Source organism: Stenella coeruleoalba (genome assembly GCF_951394435.1).
Source record: "Stenella coeruleoalba genome assembly, chromosome: 10".
Classification (NCBI taxonomy): Eukaryota; Metazoa; Chordata; class Mammalia; order Artiodactyla; family Delphinidae; genus Stenella; species Stenella coeruleoalba.
The window spans coordinates 91,630,736-91,652,927 of record NC_137156.1 but is presented as its reverse complement, the minus strand read 5'-3'; the positions used below and the strand labels follow the sequence as shown (position 1 = coordinate 91,652,927).

Here is a 22,192-nt window from a genome sequence, read left to right as displayed (position 1 = left end):
GTCCTGGTTAAGTACATGAAACCTCTTTGAAAACCACACAGCACCATACGAATGCTAGATGTGATTATTATTGTAGTCCTGATATTTTTTAAGCTGATGATAACCTGGGTCTTCTCCTCTCACTGCCACTTACCAGAGCGAACACAGGTTTACATGAGAACATGGATCAACATGGACTAACATGAGCTCCTCAATCAAGGGCTCTTAGCATTAATTGATGCCACGTGGTCACTCAGAAGCCTTTATGTTTACCATGAAGCGAACAGAAAGTGAAGAACCATCATTAGAGAACTCGTCTTTCTTTTGCGTCCTTAAATAGCTCAGTTTCTGATAAAGCCAGACTAGATATGTTGTGAAGACAAAAGGGACTCTTAACTTCTGATGTGCCGATGTGGCGTAAAACTGGGCCGTGTCTCTAACTGGATATGTTCAGATACTCTTCTGACATGCATGGTAATTAGGCCATTTTAGATAAACAGGATGTGACGATCAATGAAAACTATTAATGTCTTTAGCAAATGATCAGGGTATTAATAATTAATTTTGCGACGGAAATGTCATCTCAGACCAGAGAATTGATCTACGTTGTTAAGCAGTTTCTTGAAGCAATTAAAATTAGCTTAGAAAATGTATCCAATTACACCGTAAAGATTTAATTCAAGATAGGATGCTATTTACAGTGTATGCTCTGTTACCAGCTGTAGATTTTTAAGGATGAAGGATTTCAAGAACCCGACTGGCGTTTATTTACATCCAGGTAAGGCTCACCTCCACTAATCAGAAATAATGGGGTCGTTGATGGTAATTCGTCTGGTGGGCAGTCCTAACCAGAGCACAGGGTTTTCTGAAGGGAGGTGAAGATTGATGAATCTCATGTGGGACTGTGGTGCAGGATACAAAGTTTCATAATTTCCGTTTTTCTGCCAGAACCAGAAAGCAAGCTGTGGGATGAGGTGAGAGTTATAGCAGTAAGAGATCTCCCCTGCAGCCTGGAGCTCTCTCTGGTTTACCCTAAGGTGGCTGTAGGAAAAGGTAGTGTACTCAGCACTAACTGTGGGACCTTGACCAAGAATTAGACTCGTAAATCCTGGGGAGGGGGCCACACAATGAAACAGGACTGGCTTGCTTTCTCTGGCTGAGCCAGAAGGATATGAATAATTGAGAATCCCACAGTTTATCTGTACACATTGCTCCACACAGCCAAACTCCTCCAGCCTTCAACACTTCAAACAATTCTTATATAGCAAGAGGCATGCTAAAGAACTCAGTCTAAAGTGTGTAAGACAAATCATGACTCAGTTCTTCCTTAAACATCTTGGTTTCCAAGAACCTACATGCAGGGTCTCATCATATAATGACTGCTTTTAGCACTTGGCTAAATTAAAATTCTGCTGGTATCCAAATGCTCTAATTCAGCTCAACAAATAAGCAGGTGTGCTTACTGGGGGCAGGGACAATGCTAGGGGTGGAGGTGCAGAGGTGATGGAGGTAAGGGCCCTATCCTCAAGGAGCTCACTGTTTACTTGGCAAGAAAGGCGATTAAACCAGGCATTATATTTCAGTGGGATTAACATAGTAAATCTATTAAGGACAAGGTGCTGAGGATGCTAAAGGAACGTCACCTAACTGAGACAGGGGGTGGGGTAAGGCAGGGGCTTCAAGAATGCTCTCCAAAGGGGTTAACAGTTCGAACTGTGTCTTAAAGGATAAGTAAGAGGGAGGAAGGAAATTCTAAGCCAAGTGGCAAGGGCAACTGACAGGCATGAGAATTTAGAGAATCTTCAAGTTACTGCAACACAAGAAAATGGAAGGAGCACAATGGGCGGACTCACACCTGTGCTCTAATCTTGGCCCTACATTCTCCAGCTGTGTGGCTCATCTGTAAAATAACAAGAATACCCATCATCCAGGCTTACTGTAAGGATTAGTGAGAGGGTATGGAAGGCACCAAGGTCAGGGCCTTGACACTTAGTAGCCACCCTTGCTAAACATAGTACAGCACTGCCTAAGCCAGGTACCTGATGCCCGAACAGTCTTGAATGTATATTAAAGAGTTTGGACCTGAATCTGAAGACTAGGAGAGGGTGGAAATGACTTTAAACAGGGAGAAGTTCTGAATAAACTTGGTTTCCCTGTATGGGGATCTGCTTTACATGCAATCCCCAGAAACAGAGAATATCTACTTTCCCCATTGCTTGTCTCCTCTGCTCAACAGGTGAACTCTAATTACGAAGTATACTTCCAATATTCAACACAGTTTTCAAAACCTCATGGCAGTAAGACAGAGTGGGAAAACACTGGATTTGGAATGAAGTGAATTGAGTTCTTTCTTCCTGGTTTTGCCACTAGTTATCAATTTTGGGGAAGCCACAACCTTTGTAAACATACTTGCTTACCTATAGTTTGGGACTCATACCATGAGCCCTATCTTTCTCACACGTGGTTGTAAGATTTAACTGACCTATGTTTTGAAAGTGACTATCAATTATTCTTATTGTGTAGATTCTAATTCAAATCCCCTCCGAGATTTTAAACTTTACAAAGGTAGTAATATTTGTTTTTTCATAGGTATTTAAGAGGCTCATGGAGAATTACATGGCACAGAGCAGGCAGTCAATAAATAGTATGTAAATGAAAGAATAAATTTAACATCTTTCATGGATCTACTATGTACTTTTACATTCCCTTCTTATTTAACCTTCATCACAACCCTGGAGGTCAGGTATCACTAATCCTCTTTAAACTTATAATCTTGGAAATTAGATTATGAATGGAACTTGTTCAAGGTCAAACATCTAGAAATCATCAGAGCCAGTATTCAAATCTAGGTCTTCATACTTCAAGTACTGTGCTCTTCTCTACCACAGCAACAGAAATGTAAATAAAGCAATGTGTCTTTAAAGGGGAGACATAAAGTTCTGGTGGTAACCCTCCTAACTCTGCTTTTCATGTTGCCCTTCTGCAGAATAGAAACCAGATACCAGGGAGCAGAGATACAGAATCTGCATAATATTCATAATGCAAAATAGAGCATGGGTTTCAGAGCTGAGCCCTTGTCAGAAGAGTGCATTTCACTAGTGTGAATTCAGAACTCCTTGTGAGAGCACAGCTGGGAATGCTGCTTTCCCTCTAAACGTAAGAACAACAGGAACATTTGTTTTCTTCCTAATTATTATTTAGGATGCAGCCATTCTTAAGGCAAGAATTTTAAAAAGGATCATCCACAGTTCCCAGTGTATAGTTGAGTATTTTCAAACTCTACAATTAACTAATAAGCGGTGCAGTCAATCATAATGGCAAGGAAGCAGTGAGCAGAACTGAAAGCAGGAGACACATTCAGCTTCCTCAGAAAGCAACCTGTCAATCATTTCAAGGGAAAATGGCATACAGTCAAATCTTAATATTTAGTCAGTCAACAGATATTTATTGAGTGCTCATTATTCAAATGGTAATATGCAGAATGCAGAGTCAAGGTCAAGGCCTCTGCCCACAAAAGGATGACAACTCAGCTGGGTAGAAAAGATTACTGACTATATAACTTAGTTTATATGGCAACTTAGGGGTACAAATAATCTATACTTTCTATCCTTATGGTATCTGGTCTACAGGTTCCTCTTGGATAATGAAAATTCATAGCAATCAAATTAGCTTAATAGATTTTCTCCTTGTACCAGCTTTTTATTCTATCTTCTACAAGAAACATATTTCCATGTCTATTTCCTTGAGGTCTTCCCTACTTCAGTGGAGACTGAAATAAGTAGTCTGCCAGGAATGTGAAAAAATGTGTGTTGCTTAGTTTCTCTTTGGATTGCTTGTCCCAAGCATCTGAAAGTATTAAGAGGAAAGTATTAAGTGTAAAGAAGATGTAAGAGGGACTGGATAATACATTTGGAAAACTGCGCTTATTAACCAACAGGTAGGCACGCATGAGATGGAATTCCTTATGGAGATGGTACCCAGCTACTCAGTGGCTGATTGGGACTCTATTTCCATCATAAGATCACATTACAGAGGACATTGAGGACAGAGGGTCAGCTAAATGGGGACAATTATCCCCATTTTTAAAGGCTTTCTAGGCAAAATGGTGTCTGCCACTTGTGGCAATTCTAACCAGAAATATGATGATTACATTAAGACACACTCTGGCATAAAAGCCAGCTAGCCAACATCTTATCAACTCAGTCACCGAAGGATATCTTTCAGACATTCTGAGAGCCAAAAGAATTCTACACACTATTTATGAAAAATCCCATATTAAAGTTTCTTAGAATATATAAGCACTACCACCTTCTCAACAAATATTCTCCTTATAAAACCTTATTCTCCTTTGATGTTAGACCTTTACATTTTGCTACTCAGGAGACCATCTTAAAAACAAGAACTGAAGTCATTGCAATAATCAAAAGTGTGTTATTTCAAAAGATCACTGGATTGAGATTCAGAACAACTGGGTTCGTAGCTCAGTGCTGTTATTTACTCGCTGGGCAAGTTTTTTCACCAATAAAAGTGGTCTGGATCAGACTGTTTCTAAAAATCGTTTAAGTCCTGTTGCATCATTACATCAGAAAGACGGTGCGTATTCAAAAGATTTCATTCAATAAATGAATGGTGGTCACTCTGCCTTTGTCATCACCAATTAGACATCTCACAATTTCTCAGATGACATCATCTTCTCATGCGTCAAAGTTGTCTGAGATACACTGCTTTTCAGCTCTATGTATGGTGCCGTTACTACAATGTAATCCCAGGCCACAAATACATAGTCACCATTCATAGTCTCCACCAGGTAATCACTTACTGTACTACTTTCTAAAGCTGTATTTAATTTTTACTTTTATTAAAGTAATACATAAACATAGCTTAAATACCTACTCCTACTCCCCTCAGAGAACTGCTTCCCAAGGAAAATAGGTTGCCTTTCTGATGTGTATCGCAATCTTCACCAAAAAAATGCTTATACTACTATATCTTGATTTGGGGTTCTTATGTATTATTAGTTTCTTTTATGGATGACAATAATTCAGCTTTCTCATATAATCACTCCCAATGACAGACACACATACACAACACACACACAAACGCCTGGTTCCACTGCTGTCCAAATTTAGTTACATTATTTAATTTGGTTAATAATTTTTCAACTGAGTCCCAGAGTAAACTGCTTATGCTTCCTTTCCGTAAGAGTTATGTTTTTTAACACTTAATACTTTCCTCTTTATTTGCTTAGGTTTCTAGGTATATATTACAGATTCATTCTAAACATTCTACCATATCTAATGCTTTCATTATGTTCAAACACACCTTGTAGTCCATCAGCTTTAATAAATACTTATTTAGGACATGTAGATACTGAACACTTTTACATTTCAGTTGAAAAACAAACATATGGTTCGTGTTCTAGCATCCTTTAGATGAAAACATAAAAGCCTTGCATTCAAAGATAAAATTAAATATATTATGCAATTATTCATATATGAAACTTACATATTTGTGAGTTTCCAATACAACATATGTAATTAAAAAGCAACATAAAAGGATATGTGATTAAACTATTAAACAGCGTTGGAGGCAATGCAATGGTAGAATGTAATATGAAATAATTGAGGAGATGATAAATAATAGATATCCTTTATGAAGCACTTATTATGTAGTAGTCTCTTATTAAGTATCAACACATATAATCTTTAAAACAACACTTTAAGTAGACAACAATATCATTTTAAAGGTTAAGTACGTTGTCTTTAGTTAGAGCTGAGAAGTAATGGAGATAGGACATAAACTCTGAATATTTTCCCCAGAAGTTTACTGAAGTATATTTTACATACACTGATAGGCATTCTTTTTAGTGTAAAGTTTAATGAGATTTGAAAAACTTATGTAGTCATATCACTACTATACCACCAAGATGTAGAATATTTCCATCACCCTAGAAAGCAACCCTAAAAGTTTAACTTCAGCGTATAGATGTTTATCCATTCTCCTGAAATTCTCCCAAATAGTTATAACACAGGCTTATTAACTGTAGTACGTATAAGATACATGTTTTTTTCTTCCTCTTATTTAGACTGCTTCTCTGATACTTCATCTTCCCTTTAGAATATCATTCCCACATTAGTATACTCTCAGTACAACAGAAATGAGAACAAAAGTAGATCATAGCAGAAGACAGGAAAAGACACGGCACCTCCATGGCCCCTTCCCAGGGAAAGCAATGCTAATTGAGCATGGACCTTCTCCCACTGAGCCCAAGGGCAGTCCCAGAATCTTTTCCAGGTAGCATTTCAAGCAGGCACAACAAAATCAATACGGTCTGTAAGTAACATGAAAACTTCTTTGCCTTCCCTACGGTGGTTGAAAACATCAGCTTTAGAATCACACAAGCCAGCTTTAAGTCCCAGCTCTACCATTTAGTTGTTGACCTCGGGCAAGTCATTTAACCTAGGTTAGCCTTACTTTTCTCTTCAGCAAAGTGACAGTGATGATTCAGGGTTGTTGAAAGGAATATGAGAGAAAATCTCTTTAGTTGGATTCTGCTAAAAAAGTTGAGCATGGCTTTGAGAAGGTAAACTTGTTGGGAAAAGAAGATGGACAAGCAGTGGAAGCACCTGGCTTCAGGAGACACATGGATGCAGGAAGCTCACTCTGACAAAGGGGAAAAACCCAAGACCCGTTGCATTCCCTCCTGAGCATCAGAGCAGAGTGCGTGGAGGAACTGGGGAATTTGGGGGTGGGGGGAAATGACATTTCCCAGAGACACCAGTCTTAGTCTTGCTTTCTGGGTAATGGGAAGTAAACTTTGCAAACTTTCTTAAGGCTGCTACCAACAGAGCAGGAAAGAAGCGTTCTTAGCAATCATCTCACGTTTGTTTTCCTTCTGCCCACTGGTGTGCTGCAGAGTGCCAATTCTGCTAAACTCCCAAATAAATCACTGGTAATGAAGCATGTCGCACATACAGACAGCAACAGGCACTTTTTAATCACCTAAACCAAAGAAGAGCTAAAGGTAAGCACAAAACACTCTAATACCTAATATATTAGGTGTCAGATTTAAAGTGGAAAGAACCGTGTGACTTTCAGAGCTTTTACTTGGATGCACTTAGTGGGGAAGTAAAGCTACCAGTATATTCATCACTATGCACGGCTTGCTGACTGCTTGGACAGGCAAATCAGATAGGTGGTAGCCTAAGACAGAGTCTGTATCTACTTAATCAGAAGTAGAAGTAAGACTGCAAACATAAATGCACAAATTATGACAGGCTATAAAAATAAACAGGCTAAAATCATTGATCCTCTGTACTTCACTCACAAATTATTAACTAAATTTCTACTAATTGACATGCCACATGATACAGAAATGAATAAGACACACATAGTCTGCCCTCATGGAGCTTATTTTATTCTACTGGCGGTGTAAATAACACAGGGCTCTAGGGGGGCTCGGAACAGTGGACAACCAGGAAAGTGTGTCAGTAAGAATCAAGAGTGTATATGACCTTTGGAAACAGATCTATGTTCAAATCTTGGTTTTCTATATCCAATGCCTGAAATGTTTTGGAAAAGTTATTTGGATGCTCCATTTTTTTGTCTATAAGATGGAGACTGCCATCTACATCAGAAGTGCATAGGGAAGTATGTGAGCTAATGCATGTAAAATGGTTAGCACTCTAAGACAGTCTTAACATGGACTTTGCCTTACCTAGGGGAAGCTTAGAAGTCTAAGTGGAGTGTGGGACATGAAACTACCCTACTCTTTAGTGAAGTGGTAAAACAGGATTTATATTCAGAGCCTGCCATCTCACGAAATGGTAAACAAATTGTACATTCTAGATCCTGTGCTATTATTTATAGAAATAAATATACTGGAACATTATCTAAATAAAATTTGATGAATAAACACAGTATGTTAGACCCTTGATGTCATAGTAGACAAAGTCCTGTCGACATGGAGTTTGCATTCTAGTGCACTTTCCAGTTTATTTGCCCATGGAAGTCATTTTCATGAAGAAAAAGCTAAATTCCTATAGGCACACCTCACCATCATTGTCATTTGGTCTAGGACTGCATGCAGATGATAGGACGTTTTCAGATCATCTGACAAACTCTTTTGAACTCTTCTTTGGTATCAAATAGTTTTCCAGAAATCCACTGCATATTATACAAAACTATTTAAGCAAGTGCTTGCCTCCATTTCCTTGTTTCATTTATTTATTTTTTGCACCCTGATCTGTATCTCAGGCATGAAAGATGATACAGAGAGAAAACGACAAGCTTATTTCTTGAGTACATACTATGTCTGTTAGTAACCAAAGATTTTACATGAACTATGTAATCCTCACAGTAACTTGAGGAGGTAGGTATATCATTATTCCCATTTGTCAAAGAAGAAAGTGAGGCCTGGAGAGGCCAGTGAGTCAGTTACTTCTTTGGTATTCCTTCCACTGCTTTCTCCTAGACCTGTAAGTGGCTAACTTCTTCTCAGCATATTGTATCAAGGCCAGTAGCAGTGATATTCCAAAAGAAAAATAGAGGAGACAGCTGGTAAACCTGTGTGTGAAGGATGCCTTTCTCTGCATTGGTGGGGATATTTCATCACCAGATACAAACTAATGAGACTGAATTATTGCATATGGATCGAGAATCATTAGCATGCCAAGGGACACCTTCCCCCCTTATAAGAACAGCAGAAATTGCAAATGTGACAGTTTAAAAAAAGGTTTTTATAGCCCTTATCAAGTCATGGTTATTCATTGGTTAGTTTAATAGCCAAAATAGGTAGAAAGTGATCAACGTGCTCTCTGTTTAATCAGGCTGACTTAGGCCAAATTGAGCAAACATTAGTTGGTTCTCAGGGAACGAGATTTCAGGCCTGGCCTGTCACATGTAGAGCAGATGTCCCTGTAGTTCTGGGTGTGAGATGAGCACATGCTGCCAATCTACTTTAACCATTCCACTTATGTTCTTATTTAAAATGTGATAGAGTGATCATTTCCAGTTATAAAGTGGCTTTTATCTGAGAATCTCTAAAGGACAGTGTATTAAGTCTACACTGTTTGGGATGAGCGTTAGCTTCCAGTATTATAATTTTTAGGCAGGGAAACTGAGGTATAAAAGAGTATAGTGAGTATACAATACTTAGTAAATTAAGAATAAAAACATGCGTCTTTGTCTGAAGCTAAGACTCAGGGGAAAAGAATAATTTGACATGAGGAAACTTAGCCAACACCCTCTTAACCAAGTGATCAAGGCTGACATCACCAGTGCCAATTCATATTGGCCTCAAGCCCCCTCTGCCATGGAGCAGTGAGGGGGACACAGTATTCGTGTGTGGTCTCCTTGCAAACAATGCCTAAACTCAGTGTGATCATGAGAAAACATCAGACAGTTGAGTAAGGTGCTACAACATAACTGACCAGCGGTCTTCAAAAGTGTCAAGATCACCAAAGGAAAGACTAAGGAATTGTCATGAATTAAAGGACAGTACAAAGAAATGAATATTGCAAACAAGGTGGGATTTGGGATTAGGTCTTGGAAGAGAAAGAGGACATGAGTAGAAAAACTGGTGAACTTTAAATAAGGCTTGCTGTTTCATTAACTGAATGGTACCAATGTCACTTTCCTGCTTTTGATCACTATATTATGGCCATGTAAGATGTTAACACTAGGAAAACCAGCGTGAAAAGGAACTCTGTAGCCCTTTTTGTAACTTTCCTATAATTATTTCAAAATAAAGCTAATACTGTATCAACTATTTCCTAGCCTGAGAGTAAAATTTTGAAAAAAAAAATCCATTTTTGGTTTTTATAACAGTGGATCTATCCTCCTTGAAAGATATGAGCACACATAATGCCAGTTTAGATGTTATATTTAGGTACGCCACATCATTTCTAGAGAAAGTTCAATGATCATGAAAGTGTGCTCACAGGAGACACATTGGTCAGAGGAAAAATGAGGTAGGAAAAAAAAAAAATGTCTGGATGCCCAGGCTGCAATCCATATGACAATACTGACTTTCTTCCAATTTAATTGAAATCACACTGCTGAATAGACAAGTTAAGGTATGAAGAAAAAAGATTACTCTGCTTTTCTTAATGAAGAATAAATAAAGCCAGAATTCTTTACTTGTATGCTAAAAACACAACACCCAGGTTTTCCCTAAACTTTTTATTTAGTATCACTGTGAGCTCTTTGCAATGACATGTGAGATCTATGTAAAGAGAGAAAAGTATGAAGATGGGAATAGTTGTAATACTATATCATATTTGTTCATGACATCAAACTTCCTCCCTAAATTAGCAGTCTAGGTCTGCTGTTGGTAGAACAAAATGTAGCAATTCTATTTACCTATGAAAACTAAGACACAGCTGAATTATCTATGAAAACATTTTTGAGAATATAATTCTAATAAGTGATAACTTCAACTTTGAGGCTATTTCAGAGATGTGGCAAACAACAAAAGAATGATCTAAATAGTTGTAGTTACTTAGGAAAATTCAACTCCATGACCTATGTTAAAGTGTATTCCTACACACAGTTCAAGTTTTTATATTATTGCCTCCCAGCCCTTCACTTACTACACCTCAGCTGCAAGTTTCAGGAAAGTATTTTCAGGTGTAGGAAGAAACTTGATGAAATATGTCCTCCTGGTACCTAAGTTTATATAACTGTAAATATATGTAAGTTCTCATCTGACCCTCGGCAGCATCACATTTCAGGCTCAGACTGTACCCCAAGTTACCTTAGAGAAGCTCTGCTAGAGGAAAACCAAAAACTACTTGGGAACCAGTAATCTTGAAGGATGAGAAAGAATAACCTGCATAAATACAATGAAATAGCCTTCCAAGTGTCTAGCTGAGTGCAAGAAGGCAGATTTTTCCTAATCAAAAATGAATATTTTTGTATGACTTTAACTATGTTCCTAGCTCACAGTAAGCCCTCAAGTGGGGCGGTAGCAATGGTAGTGGAAATGCATCAGGTTGTAATGACAGACTTGTGTTACTTCAAAGCTCTGGCACCAATTCCGCCCAAGAGATGCTACTTTCTCCTGAGTTCACACAATTGAGGAATGAGTCTGGGAGCCACGATGAGCATGCTCAGAGAAACCAGGAAAATAATCAGAGAAGAAATGTATTGCTTCTGTTTTGTTGATATTAATAGGGACTCCAAGGAAGCCTCTCTTTGATCCAAATCCCCAAAACCTTAACCCATGGCTTCATCCCACTACTTTTTAACACCTGATCCTCCATTACAACCACAGAACTCCACACACCCTTCAGTCTGGACATTAGAAGTTGCATTTCTGAGCAATGTTAACTAGCCAGAATAAAATATAGAAACAGTATATAAGTCATATACATTATATATACATACATATGTGTGTATATATATCTGATTGTGAATATATATTATGATTGTGACATACTATATATATATACACACATATGTATACAAACACACACATATATGTGTGTGTGTATATATATAAACACACGGGATATCTCAGGGTCCAGTTTTCAACACAGAATAATTTGTTCTATACGAGAAAAGAGTTTAAAAAAAAAAACCTTCACATCTTTGTAAGTGCTTCACTGTGCTAAGTGGACATATTTCACACGTTGTTATTCAGTAAACACAACATTATGCTACATTCTAATTGAGAATAACTTCCAGAAATACCTCATGCATTTGTAAATGAACAGTGCAGGTGAACAAGGACAGGCAGGGTCTGCAATAATTCCTGTGTATATTTATATGCCCACCAGTTCTGTTGTCTTAAAACAGACTTAAGGGAAAGCTCTTCTAGGTTAATCGCTATTGCTAAGGAAAAGGCCCAGGTTTGCCTTCACAGTTAAATCATTTCCTTCAGGTGCAACCATCAGGCTGGCCTTTTGGGATCAACTTTTGTCTAAAGACGAATGTGTAGTAAAGTCTCCTCTCATTTTTCTAAAAATACTTATTATTCACTCTTTAAAATTTTTCAATATCCCCAAATAAAGAGTTTAATATTTCTAATAGCAACCAGATAATTTCAGGAAAAAAATATTCTCTGGCTCTTGGTTTCTTAACATACCATAGGAGCTGGGCAGCATGTTACCTGTCTGAAGGAAGAATGTGAGTAATGGGTCATCAATGGCAGATTCCCTGGTAAAGCTATAGGTCAGCTTAAGAAAAGTCCCATATCTGAGCAGCCCAGATCCCTCTGGTCCATTCTCACATTTCAGCCACAGCTATGTTACCAGACTGTAAATACGATAGAGCCACATTCTCCAACTTTCCACTTACCTTCAATACCTTTACAGAACCAGGAAAGACCTGTTTAATTCAAACTCCCACCCATCTCTACAGCAGATATCTGTCTTAGAGCTATACTGCATGACAGCTGGATAGGTCTGGCCATCTTGCCTCCTTATCTCTGTTCCTGCTTCTTCCCTACTTCTCTGTAGCTAGCTTGAAATTTATATGTAGATGAACTTCCTCTGAAACTCTTCTCTGACCTCTTAATTATCATTTTACTTCTCATACGTGCTTTGACAACATTCAGAATTTCTCTTATTAGAGCAGTTATCATATAGTATTATAACGTTTGTCTGTATCTTCCTTTGTTATTATAAATGCCCAGAAAGGAGAAACAAGGTCTGTCTCATTCATCCATGTACTGAGAAAGGAAGCCCAAAGTAAATATATCTTGAATCAACTTAAACTGTAACGCATTTAATTACTTAGGAGAAGGCAGAGTAAGTCCAATAGCTCAAACTGCCAGCAAGAAGTAATACAATTTGAACCTAAAAAAATAATAATCAGAAAATTACTCAGAACTAGTTAAGAAGGTTAGGACTTTACCCTGGCTACTTTTGTGGACAATAGTTTGTGAGTTGTCTTGGGAATTTAACAAGCTTTCAATAAAGATATGCCTATGATAATCTATATAGATAGTTGAATTATAAGTTTGGAAACTTCTAAATCACAGATTCTCAAATATGTTTAAGAGTTAATATAAAAATAATTCCAAGTTTCCACCTGTTTGAGAGAAGTGAGTTAACCAAAGTAGATGGATCACTTTATTCCAAGACTTCTCATAGACTTCAATAAAATGACATGGAATTTATACAAAAGAAGAAAGAGGCATTCCAGGTGGCGTTGCCTGGAGTTAGTTGACCAGAAATTCCATTTTATCCGTGAACATATCATGGGACAAAAGTTCCTCAGAACTCACTTTGGGATATGTCTGTCATCTACAGCAAGGTCTGGCGATCTAAGGGCTGCTCCCAGCTCAACACCTGTTTTTGTAAACAAATTTTTATTGGAACACAGCCAGGCCTGCTCATAAATGTATTGGCAGCCATATCTATGGCTGCTTTTGTAATAGAATGGCAGGGATGGATAGTTGTGACAACAATCATTTTGCCTGGAATTAAAAAAAAAAATACTTGCTACCTAGTCATTTACAGAAAATGCTTGCTGATCCCCAATTTATAGTAATATTTTGTTCTTTCTTAAACTTCACTATAAAAGTCTCCTCTGGGTATAATTAGGTTTACCACAATCAGCTGGACCCACTGCTGCTGTTTTGTACAAATGCAGGCTGAAATGATCCATGAAACTGGAGAGCATCACATTTTCCCTAAACGCTGAGCTGACCAGCAGTACTTTCTAAATTGAAAGGTGAACTAAGCAAAACATCTTTGGATTTTCTGCTTTGTTTTGTTTTGTCCTGAATCAAGTAACAAGAAATTCTGAGGATCTATTTTAGTCCCTTTTCATTTCCTCTCTGACGCTTTACTGTTTCTCTAAATAAAACAAAGATGATATTTAGGTTGCAAATGTGGAGTTCTATTAATACTAAAGAAAATAAATTTAAAAAGCTGTTGTAAGCCAGTGATTCCAGCTAAACTTGGTTATTCATGATACTTGTACAAAATCTTCTAAGAGAAACTGAGATATAAATAAAGACTTATAAAAGAGCACATGATCAACATGTATCTGTACATCTCCAGTAGGAAAGATATTTTTTTCCTTTCCTGCATTATTTCCTGCATTATTTAAAACCCTCACATTCCTCACAAACTCATGTTCATGTTCCATGGCATGCCTCCTGATATTACTAATGAAGAGAATGACTAGTTCTTTTTCTTTTTAAATGTTTCTGTGATCATTTCAAAGTAATATTAGTGATTTAAGTACTTTTTTTCCCACTTTTGTCCTAACATAAGTTAGGTATCAGTTTGTATATTTTGGGCCATTGTAAATCGTCTTTATCCATTACCATCCTGGTGTAATAAGGGAGAAGAACTGTGTGTGTGTGTGTGTGTGTGTGTGTGTGTGTGTGTGTGTGTGTGTGTGTGTGTGTGTAAGCCTACACACACTCAAGCACATACACACTTACACATGCATACAGTTGAACACTTTGCTTCTCCTACCATCCACACACATTTTGGATTTTCCAGCTGAAGTCCTTCTCTACTAAAAATGTTGCATCAGATGTCAAAAAACACACCATTTCTGGATTAATACAGATCTCAATTAAGAGATACCTTTCTCTGCTTCTTAAGGAATCAACACAAAACATGACAACATGCTCCATCAACCACTGGAGTAAAGATGAAACTCACAGATTTTGCTTGTTCTCCACCTAGCACTCTCATTTTACAGTTGCTTTTTTTTTTGTCTTCTCTAAATGTCCTTAATCTGCAGGTCCCTATTAAAAATTAATTTTTATCTTGTGGATTTGTGGACCTTTGGGCAGTATCACAAGAAACCTGATTATTAATAAGTTATCTTTACATGAGAAGAATGAAATCCCACTTTGTTTCACTGCCCTCTAGATGTAAGACATCTCCAAGGAAAGTCCACAGCTCTTGGCTCCCACACCCACTCTGGTGAGTTCAGTTACTCCCTTGGGCATATGACTCTTGGTTTCTCTACTTCAGTCTCTCTGGAATTCTAGGTCCCAAATTTCTAAATGCTTACTGAATAATTCCTTTTGAATCATCTCATTCCAATTCACTAAAAATCATCTCATAAACAACTTGTGCTTTCTTCCCCGTGAACCAGCACTTTCAAGAAACACCTATTTCAGTTAAATCTATACATTCTTTGAAGTTTGAAGACATGGGGTTATTGGTGATTTCTCCCAATGTTTTCTTCCCCATTCCCTACACCTCTATTTCCTACATCCAATCAGTGACTAAGTCCTTCCATTTGCATGGCTTAAATTTATCTTATATGCTGTGGTGAAGATTAATCAATATTACATGGAAGCTATTAAATATTCACTAAAAAGTTAACTTCTATTATCATTAGACCTAACACTTAAATTTCTCTGCTTTCACATTTGTGCAGTTTAACACCTTTCCTGCTTTGGACAACATGTCTAAATCTTAACAATCCTTGGGGAATCTGTTCAAATTCAGTTTCTTCCATTTATGATGGAGCCAGAATAGTACATGGCCATAGCTCCTTCTTCTAGTCTCCTGGAGCATTTGTTATTTCTACTATTCATTCAATCAAGTATTGCTTCATGACATCATCTGTATTTAACTGAACATTCTTCATCTCTTACATTGGTATTTTGTTCACGCTGTACTCATTCTCTTTCCCCAATTATATTGTGAGTTTTTCGTGAGGCCAAGGGATGGTCTATATTGTCATATTTGGTGTATCCCACCAAAATGTCTAGCAAAGTATATTTTTAAAGCTGCTTAAAATCTTTTGTTGATTTCTTGATGACTGATAATATTCTCTTCGGTTGTTTTTGGTGGGATTGACCTTGTATAAAAATATGCTTGCATGGTCACAGTCCACTTACGATTGCACGAGAATAATCTTTCTTCCCAACTCTTCCAATGAGGACTAAGGCTTTGAGAAGTATGTTCCCATCATTTACCAAATACACTGAACTCCACTCCATGAATACTTCTAAAAAAGGGGACCCTGGAGCAATCATGCATCCAGGCATGTAGCATCTCAGAGTCGGATTTAATCTGATTTATTAGGATTATAATATCAAATTTATGATTCATGAATCTGACTTGTAAAAAAAAGTATAACTTCAATATCAAGAACATATTTTGAATTTATAACTCAATGCATTAGCTATATGGGTTCTCTTATGCGTCCTCAGAGGAAAAACAGGGCAGATACATCAGAAATATGCAAGGCTGGATGCTCAGCAGAGAGAGGCTTACCCCTTCCTCAGCTCCATACCAAGCCAGCTCTTCACTGAAACAGAAAAACACAAGCCCACAGTGCAGACAACAATGAGATATTTCTTTCTTAATGTTTGTAGGTCAAACACTTAAGATAAAACCACTGTGTAAATGCTCCACAATACAGGAAAAGGATGTACTAACTAATGGAGAGAGCGCCATTCTGTTTCTTAGCACCATTCTATTTCTTAAAGCAATCTCAGACCATGAGTGAACACAGCAGAGGATTTCTTATAGTCCGTGCTGTGAACTCTCTACATACCTAACTTCATACAGAGGTAGCTGCAATTTAATCAACAGAACTGCCTTACGGGGCTAGAGAGAAAGATGGCAGAAGAGTACGACGCGGAAATCACCTTCCTCCCCACAAATACATCAGAAATACATCTACATGTGGAACAACTCCTACAGAACACCTACTGAACGCTGACAGAAGACCTCAGACCTCCCAAAAGGCAAGAAATTCGCCACCTACGTGGGTAGGGCAAAAGAAAAAAGAAAAAACAGAGATAAAAGGATAGGAACGGAACCTGCACCAGTGGGAGGGTGCCGTGAAAGAAAGGTTTCCATACACTAGGAAGCCCCTTCGCGGGCGGAGACTGCGGGTGGCGGACGGGGGGAGCTCGGAGACGCAGAGGAGAGCACAGTAACAGGGGTGCGGAGGGCAAAGCGGAGAGATTCCCGCACAGAGGATCAGGGCCGACCAGCACTTACCAGCCCGAGAGGCTTCTCTGCTCACCCGCCGGGGTGGGCGGGGGCTCGGAGCTGAGGCCCCGGCTTCGGAGGTCAGATCCCAGGAAGAGGACTGGGGTTGGCTGCGTGAACACAGCCTGAAGTGGGCAAGTGCGCCACAGCTGGCTGGGAGGGAGTCCGGGAAAAAGTCTGGACCTGCCGAAGTAGCAAGAGACTTTTTCTACCCTCTTTCTTTCCTGGTGCTCGAGGAGAGGGGATTAAAAGTGCCATTTAAAGGAGCTCCAGAGACGGGCGCGAGCTGCGGCTAACAGCGCGGACCCCAGAGACGGGCATGAGACGCTAAGGCCGCTGCTGCCGCCACCAAGAAGCCTGTGAGCAAGCACAGGTCACTCTCCACACCTCCCTTCCGGGGAGCCTGTGCAGCCCGCCACCGCCAGGGTGCCTGGGTCCAGGGACAACTTCCCCCGGAAAACGCACTGCGCGCCTCAGGCTGGTGCAACGTCACGCCGGTCTCTGCCGTCGCAGGCCCGCCCCGCACTCCGTGCCCCTCCCTCTCCCTGGCCTGAGTGAGCCAGAGCCCAGGAATCAGCGGCTCCTTTAACCCCGTCCTGTCTGAGCGAAGAACAGACGCCCTCAGACGACCTATAGGCAGAGGCGGGTCCAAATTCAAAGCTGAATCCCGGGAGCTGTGCGAAGAAAGAAGAGAAAGGGAAATCCCTCCCAGCAGCCTCAGGAGCAGTGGATTAAATCTCCACAATCAACTTGATGTACCCTGCATCTGTGGAATACCTGAATAGACAACAAATCATCCCAAATTAAGGAGGTGGACTTTGGGAGCAAGATATATTATTTTTTTCCCTTTTCCTCTTTTTGTAAGTATGTATGTGTATGCTTCTGTGTGAGATTTTGTCTGTATAGCTTTGCTTTCACCATTTGTCCTAGGGTTCTGTCCATCCGTTTTTTTGTTGTTTTTTTGGTTTGTTTTCGTACTTAAAATTTTTTTTCTTAATAATTATTTTTTATTTTAATAACTTTATTTTATGTTATCTTACTTTGTTTTATTTTATCCTCTTTCCTTTTTCTTTCTTTCTTTTCTCCCTTTTATTCTGAGCCGTGTGGATGAAAGCCTCTTGGTGCTCCAGCCAGGAGTCAGTGCTGTGCCTCTAAGGTGGAAGAGCCAACTTCAGGACACTGGTCCACAAGAGACCTCCCAGCTCCATGTAATATCAAACGGCAAAAATCTCCCAGAGATCTCCATCTCAACACCAAGACCCAGCTTCACTCAACGACCAGCAAGCTACAGTGCTGGACACCCTATGCCAAACAACTAGCAAGACAGGAACACAACCCCACCCATTAGCAGAGAGGCTGCCTAAAATCATAATAAGACCACAGACACCCCAAAACACACCTCCAGACGTGGACGTGCCCACCAGAAAGATAAGATCCAGCCTCATCCACCAGAACACAGGCACTAGTCCCCTCCACCAGAAAACCTACACAACCCACTGAACCAACCTTAGCCACTGGGGACAGAAACCAAAAACAACGGGAACTACGAACCTGCAGCCTGAGAAAAGGAGACCCCAAACACAGTAAGATAAGCAAAATGAGAAGACATAAAAACACACAGCAGATGAAGGAGCAAGGTAAAAACCCACCAGACATAACAAATGAAGAGGAAATAGGCAGTCTACCTGGAAAAGAATTCAGAATAATGATAGTAAAGATGATCCAAAATCTTGGAAATACAATAGAGAAAATGCAAGAACCATTTAACAAAGACCTAGAAGAACTAAAGAGGAACCAAGAAATGATGAACAACACAATAAATGAAATTAAAAATACTCTACAAGGAATCAATAGCAGAATAACAGAGGCAGAAGAATGGATAAGATAAAATAGTGGAAATAACTACTGCAGAGCAGATTAAAGAAAAAAGAATGACAAGAACTGAGGACAGTCTCAGAGACCTCTGGGATAACATTAAACACACCAACATTCGAATTATAGGGGTTCCAGAAGAAGAAGAGAAAAAGAAAGGGACTGAGAAAATATTTGAAGAGATTATAGTTGAAAACTTCCCTAATATGGGAAAGGAAATAATCTAGTCCAGGAAGCACAGAGAGTCCAATACAGGATAAATCGAAGGAGAAACACAACAAGACACATATTAATCAAACTATCAAAAAATTAAATACAAAGAAAACATATTAAAAGCAGCAAGGGAAAAACAACAAATAACACACAAGGGAATCCCCATAAAGTTAACAGCTAAACTTTCAGCAGAAACTCTGCAAGCCAGAAGGGAGTGGCAGGACATATTTAAAGTGATGAAGGAGAAAAACCTACAACCAAGAGTACTCTACCCAGCAAGGATCTCATTCAGATTTGATGTAGAAATTAAAACCTTCACAGAAAAACAAAAGCTGAGAGAGTTCAGCACCACCAAACCAGCTTTACAACAAATGCTAAAGAATCTTCTCTAGGCAAGAAACACAAGAGAAGGAAAAGACGTACAATAACAAACCCAAAACAATTAAGAAAGTGGGAATACAAACATACATATCAATAATTACCTTAAATGTAAATAGATTAAATGCTCCCACCAAGACACAGACTGGCTGAATGGATACAAAAACAAGACCCATATATATGCTGTCTACAGAAGACCCACTTCAGACCTAGGGCCACATACAGACTGAAAGTGAGGGGGTGGAAAAAGATATACCATGCAATGGAAATCAAAAGAAAGCTGGAGTAGCTATTCTCATAGCACACAAAATAGACTTTAAAATAAAGACTATTAGAAGAGACAAAGAAGGGCAATACATAATGATCAAGGGATCGATCCAAGAAGAAGATATAACAATTGTAAATATTTATGCACCCAACATAGGAGCACCTCAATACATAAGGCAAATACTAACAGCCATAAAATGGGAAATCGACAGTAACACAATCATAGTAGGGGACTTTAACACCCCACTTTCACCAATGGACAGATCATCCAAAATGAAAATAAATAAGGAAACACAAGCTTTAAATGATACATTAAAAAAGATGGACTTAACTGATATTTATAGGACATTCCATCCAAAAACAACAGAATACACATTTTTCTCAAGTGCTCATGGAACATTCTCCAGGATATATCATATCTTGGGTCACAAAACAAGCCTTGGTAAATTTAAGAAAACTGAAATCGTACCAAGTATCTTTTCTGAGCACAACACTATGAGACTAGATATCAATTACAGGAAAAGATCTGTAAAATATACAAACACATGGAGGCTAAAAAATACACTACTTTATAATGAAGTGATCACTGAAGAAATCAAAGAGGAAATTTAAAAATACCTAGAAACAAATGACAATGGAGACACGAAGACCCAAACCCTATGGGATGCACCAAAAGCAGTTCTAAGAGGGAAATTTATAGCAATACAATCCTACCTTAAGAAACAGGAAACATCTCAAATAAACAACCTAACCTTGCACCTAAAGCAATTAGAGAAAGAAGAACAAAAAACCCCCAAAGTTAGCAGAAGGAAAGAAATCATAAAGATCAGATCAGAAATAAATGAAAAAGACATGAAGGAAACGATAGCAAAGATCAATAAAACTAAAAGCTGGTTCTTTGAGAAGATAAACAAAATTGATAAACCATTAGCCAGATTCATCAAGAAAAATGGGAGAAGACTCAAATCAATAGAATTAGAAATGAAAAAGGAGAAGTAACAACTGACACGGGAGAAATACAAAGGATCATGAGAGATTACTACAAGCAACTCTATGCCAATAAAATGGACAATCTGGAAGAAATGGATAAATTCTTAGAAAAGCACAACCTGCCAAGACTGAATCAGGAAGAAATAGAAAATATGAACAGACCAATCACAAGCACTGAAACTGAAACTGTGATTAAAAATCTTCCAACAAACAAAAGCCCAGAACCACATGGATTCACAGGCGAATTCTATCAAACATTTAGAGATGAGCTAACACCTAACCTTCTCAAACTCTTCCAAAATATAGCAGAGGGAGGAACACTCCCAAACTCATTCTACGAGGCCACCATCACCCTGATACCAAAACCAGACAAAGATGTCACAAAGAAAGAAAACTACAGGCCAATATCACTGATGAACATAGATGCAAAAATCCTCAACAAAATACTAGCAAACAGAATCCAACAGCACATTAAAAAGGATCATACACCATGATCAAGTGGGGTTTATTATAGAAATGCAAGGATTCTTCAAGATATACAAATTAATGAATGTGATACACCATATTAACAAATTGAAGGAGAAAAAACATATGATCATCTCAATAGATGCAGAGAAAGCTTTTGACAAAATTCAACACCCATTTATGATAAAAACCCTGCAGAAAGTAGCCATAGAGGGAACTTTCCTCAACATAATAAAGGCCATATATGACAAACCCACAGCCAACATCATCCTCAATGGTGAAAAATTGAAACTATTTCCACTGAGATCAGGAACAAGACAAGGTTGCCCACTCTCACCACTATTATTCAACATAGTTTTAGAAGTTTTAGCCACAGCAATCAGAGAAGAAAAAGAAATAAAAAGAATCCAAATTGGAAAAGAAGAAGTAGAGCTGTCACTGTTTGCAGATGACATGATACTATACATAGAGAATCCTAAAGGTGCTACCAGAAAACTACTAGAGCTAATCAATGAATCTGGTAAATAAGCAGGATACAAAATTAATGCACAGAAATCTCTGGCATTCCTATACACTAATGATGAAAAATCTGAAAGTGAAATTAAGAAAACACTCCGTTTACCATTGCAACAACAACAAAAAAATATGTAGGAATAAAACTACCTAAGGAGACAAAAGACCTGTATCCAGAAAATTATAAGACACTGATGAAAGAAATTAAAGATGATACAAATAGATGGAGAGATATACCATGCCCTTGGATTGGAAGAATCAACATTGTGAAAATGACTATACTACCCAAAGCAACTTACAAATTCAATACAATCCCTATCAAAGTAAAACTGGCCTTTTTCACAGAACTAGAACAAAAACTTTCACAATTTGTATGGAAACACAAAAGACCCCGAATAGCCAAAGCAATCTTGAGAACGAAAAATGGAGCTGGAGGAATCAGGCGCCCTGACTTCAGACTATATTACAAAGCTACAGTAATCAAGACAGTATGGTACGGGCACAAAAACAGAAATATAGATCAATGGAACAGGATAGAAAGCCCAGAGATAAACCCACGCACATATGGTCACCGTTTCTTTGATAAA

At 38.5% G+C, this 22,192-nt stretch overlaps 1 protein-coding gene across 17 annotated transcripts in view; it reads right to left on the bottom strand.

The window, feature by feature from the left end:
- Positions 1 to 22,192, bottom strand: part of CNTN4 (contactin 4) — a 958,186-nt gene that overhangs the window by 495,684 nt on the left and 440,310 nt on the right. The window contains exon 1 of one of the 17 annotated variants that reach the window (XM_079933651.1): positions 16,917 to 17,385. The exons of the other annotated variants lie outside the window; for them this stretch is intronic. The gene's annotated coding sequence lies outside the window, so the exon portion shown is untranslated. Of the gene's footprint in view, positions 1 to 16,916; positions 17,386 to 22,192 lie in introns of those variants that run through there. 17 annotated transcript variants of the gene reach the window in all.